At 42.7% G+C, this 4632-nt stretch overlaps 1 long non-coding RNA gene across 1 annotated transcript; it reads left to right on the top strand.

Moving 5' to 3' along the window:
* The first annotated feature begins 1789 nt into the window (after positions 1–1789).
* On the top strand, positions 1790–4327 carry LOC140186149 (uncharacterized). The gene is made up of 4 exons (XR_011882794.1): positions 1790–1843; positions 2508–2654; positions 4008–4153; positions 4252–4327. It is a non-coding gene; the product is annotated as an uncharacterized lncRNA (long non-coding RNA).
* The last annotated feature ends 305 nt before the right edge of the window (positions 4328–4632 follow it).

Genomic DNA, 4632 nt, shown 5'->3' with positions numbered 1-4632 from the left:
TCAGTGTTGAGTGTATAAATATGTTAGTACATTTATAGGTCACAGGGGTGGAAATGTTGGACATCCTAATGAGTATTAAGGTGGATAAGTCCCCAAGGTCTAAAAGGATCTAACTGGTGAGTCTCAGGTCAGTTGTAGAGAAGTCGGTGGAGAAGATTCTTAGGGATAGGATATACGAGGGTTTGAAAACCCGTGGCCTAATCAGGGAGAGCCAGCACAGTTTTTTGCATGGCACGTCATGCCTTACCAACTTGATTAAGTTTTTTGCCAAGGTGACGTAAGAGATTGTTGAGAGTAGGGCAATGCATGTTGTCTGCATGGATTTTAGGAAGGTGTTTGACAAGATCCCTAATGGGAGGCTAATCCAAAAGATTAAGATGAATGGGCGTCCCCGATAAATTGACTGGATGAATTGTTTGGATTCAGAACTGGCCTGTGCAAAGAAGACCGAGGGTAGTGGTTGAAGGGACTTATTTGAGCTGGAGGTGTGTAAATAGTGGTGTTCTGCAGGGATCTATGCTGGAATCTCTGCTGTTTTTGATGCATATAAATGACATGGATGAAAATGTAGTTGGACTGGTCAGTAAGTTTATGATGATACCAAGATTTGTGGAGTTGTGGATAGTGTAGAGACTGGCAAACAATACAGCGTGAATAGATCAGTTGCAGATATCGACAGAGAAGTGGCAGATGGAGTTTAACCCAGATAAATGTGAGGTGTTGCACCTCAGTAGGGCAAATGTAAGGAGATATTTTACTGTTAAGGGCAAATCCTTAACAGCATTGCCGAGCAGACAGTTCTTGGGATCCAAGTTCATAGCTCCTTGGAAGTGGCTACACAGGTCAGTAGGGTGGTTAAGAAGGGTTATGGAATGCTTGCTTTATTAGTTGAGGCATTGAGTTCTAAAGTCAAGGGGTTATGTTGCAAGTTTATAAAACTTTGGTTAGGCCACATCCGAAGTATTACATACAGTTCTGGTCGCCCCACTATAGGAAAGGTTCTGAGGCTTTCAACAGAGTGCAGAAGAGGTTTACCAGGATGCTGCCTGGTTTAGAGGGCATGTGCTATCATGAGAGGCTGGATAAACTCGAGTTGTTTTCTCTGGAGCGGTGGAGGCTGAGGTGGGATCTGATAGAGGCTTATAGGATTGTGAGAAGCAGAGATAGAGTGCACAGAGTTTTACAGGGTTGAAATGTCTAATACCAGATGGCCTGCATTAAAGGTGAGAAAGGGGATATGAGGTGTAAGTTTTTTACTCAGATGCCTAGAATGCGCTGCCTGGTATAGTGGTAGATGAAAATTCATTAGAAATGTTGAGATAGGCACATGAATGTGAGGACGATGAAGGGATATGGACATTGTGTAGGTAGGAGGGATTAGTGTTTGGGTGACTTTAATTTGCGTTTTAGCTGGTTTGGCACAGCATTGTGGGCCGAATGGCCTGATCCTGTGCTGTACTCATCGACGCTCTATGTAGCTTGCAAATTGTCACAATTTATGCATGTGTCCAGATATCCAGTAGGAATATCACTTTCTAGCATTCTGAATACATGGTTACTTACGTCAGCCAGGAGGCTGATAAAATAAATATTCCACACCAGAAAAGATATCTTGTATTTCTAAGAGGGAAGGCATACTGCATTGCTGACTATTCAAATAATTGGGAATGTTCTGTTGTGAAATTAGCAACCATGATTGACGTGTTGCTGAGTGGGCGTCATGCTTATTTGATTCTGGAAATATTATTTAAGAGAGTGGAACAGGGAACAGCTGTCTAGTATCTTTACAGGAGTAAGAGGAGTTTGGACATGCTCAGCGGCAGGAGCTGCTGTAGCTGCAAAGGTAATGACTTCAATAAGGTTAGACCACGAAACCATGAGACATAGGAACAGAATTAGGTCATTCGGCCCACTGAGTCTGCTCTGCCATGCCATCGTGGCTGACTTATTATCCCTCTCAACCCCATTCTTTTGCCTTCTCCCCGTAACCGCTGATGCCCTTACTAATCAAGAACTTATCAACCTTTGATTTAAATATACCCAATGACTTGGGCTCTACAGCCGTCTGTGATAATAAATTCCACAGATTCGCCACCTTCTGGCTGAAGTAGTTCCTCCTTATCTCTGTTCTGAAAGGACGCCCCTCTATTCTGAGGCTGTGCCCTCTGGTCCTAGGCGCCCCCACTATAGGAAACATCCTCTCTGCATTCAAGAGCTGTCTGAAGTAAAGGAAGTTCAGTGATCTTGGTCAATGAATGTAGCTTCAAATGCTATATCATATCACTTTAATTTTTGGACTAGGCCACTGCTTTGCCTATTACATCCCCTTACTCACCTACCAATGACTATTATTATTCTGGATTCTGAGCTTTCTACTCACACAAACAGTACTGACAAAGCTGCAGAGTGCATCAGGGTTTACACATGCCAGGTGTGTATCTGCGATAACCAGCTTCCTCAAATGTTTAATATGACACTCACTGGCTTGACACCCTTCTCTCTTGAAGGAAGTGCTGCATAACCGGGAGCATCAGGAATGAACTGATCAAGAAGAAGTGAGTTGCCAACTTTTAAACAGACTGCAGCTGCCTTTCTGGGAAGGAACGTTGCTGAGTCCATGGTTACGGGGAGAACTGAAACAATTAAAGATGAAGGCATCTACACATTAACAAAGGTTCATTTTGTGTAGACCTACTCAGCTGCAGGGATCATTCTGTCCATGGTTCCCTTGCCCATTTGTCCCTCTGCACTAACTTCTCTTCTGGCACTTATCCCTGCAAGTGGAAAAAATGTTACACCTGCCCCTTCAACTCTTCCCCCACTTTGATTCAGGGTCCCACAGAGTCCTTGCAGACAAGGCAACACTTCACTTGCAAATCTGTTAAGGTCAATGCTCCCGATGCAGCCTGCTCTACATTGGTGAAACCTGATGTAGATTGGGGAACCGCTTTGTCAAACACCTTTACTCTCTCTGCAAAAACAGGATTTCCCAGTAGCCATTCATTTTAATTTCAGCTCCCATTCCCATTCTGACATATCAGTCTATGGTCTCCTCCTCTGCCACTACGAGGCCACTCTCAGACTGGAGGAGCAACACCTCATATTACATGTAGGTAGCCTCCAACCTGATGGCATGAACAGTGATTTCTCCAACTTCTGGTAGTTTATTCACCCTCCTCCTTTCTTCTTCAATTCCCACTCTGCACAGCCCCCACCTTACCTCTTCTCCTCGCATGCCTATCACCTTCCCCTCCTGCCTCTCCTCTTTCCATTTATCCCATGGTCCACTCTCCTCTCCTATCAGATTCCTTCTTTTCTAGCCCTTTACCTTTTCGACCTATCATCTCCCAGCTTTTTATTTCAACCTACATCCCCCATCCACCTGGCCTCACCTATCACCTTCTAGTTTATACTCCTTCCTCTCCTTCACCTTCTTATTCTGGCTTCTTACCCCTTCCTTTCCAGTCCTGATGAAGGGTCTCAGCCCAAAACTTCACCTGTTTATTCACTTTCATTGAATTCTGCCTGACCTGTTGAGCTCATCCAGCATTTTGTATGTGTTACACAATGATACTTCTTCTCTTATACCTCTCCTCCCTCGTATTCCACTTCTGGGCTCCGTCTAATGTCAGCCCATCCTTTCTTAGATATGAGGCTCAATGCCTGTTAATTTGGCTGCTGCTGGCTCACACTTAAAAGGTCCAGATATGGAGAGACATCCGCCACATCCTGGTGTCTACAGTGACTTCTCAGTAGTGATAAGCTCTAAAGTGGGATGCATCTCCAAATACTCCTGACATGGTCTGACTGGAAAAGACCGAGTTTTCTGTCAAAGCTGTTGTGCTTTTTAAATGGACATTCAATTAAGAATGAATAAAGTTGATGTAAATAATAAGATAATTCTTTAGAGATGAAATTTTTTCATTAAAAATTCATTAATCACCTCAAAATCATTACAAATGTTAACCAAAAATAAAATAATTATCCGAAATTACCATTTTCTACAGGTCAAGAATTCCGACTGAAATGACGAGTACTATGATCATGAGCATAATGTGGGGATACAGATGACCACCACCCCCCCAACATTACAACCATTTGGGTTAAGGGAACAGGCTCAACAGAATTCACTAATCACCATCTAAAATCTGAGGTAATGAATTAACTTCACTCTCATGGAAGTTATTTGAGAGCAAGATAAAATTATCTACACAAAACTTACCATTCTGAACTTGCTTTCCTTTGTTGTAGAAAAATCAAGATGCTGTCTAGTTTCTACGAACTCAACCGCTCCGTAAAATGGTTATTGTCTATAAAAGAATTTCAGGGTGTACATTGTATACATTTCTTTGGCATTAAATACACCTATTGAACCTATTGAGCCAATATGGAATAATTTGACAGAGGAAGTAGTAGGAATGGGTACAATTATATTGTCAAAAATATTTGTATACATACATGGAGAGGAAAGGTTTAAAGCTCAAAAGTCAGGGAGATAATACTATCTCGGGTAGGCAACTAGATTGGCATCGACAAGTTGGGCTGAAGGGCCTATTTTGGGACTGTATGGTTCCATGAATCTCTGAGCCAGGTTGAACAGGTATGTCCAGCAAGACCATGCACCCGTACTTA

This window comes from Mobula birostris, chromosome 2 (assembly GCF_030028105.1).
Source record: "Mobula birostris isolate sMobBir1 chromosome 2, sMobBir1.hap1, whole genome shotgun sequence".
Taxonomy (NCBI): Eukaryota; Metazoa; Chordata; class Chondrichthyes; order Myliobatiformes; family Myliobatidae; genus Mobula; species Mobula birostris.
This window is presented reverse-complemented; position numbering and strand designations above follow the sequence as displayed.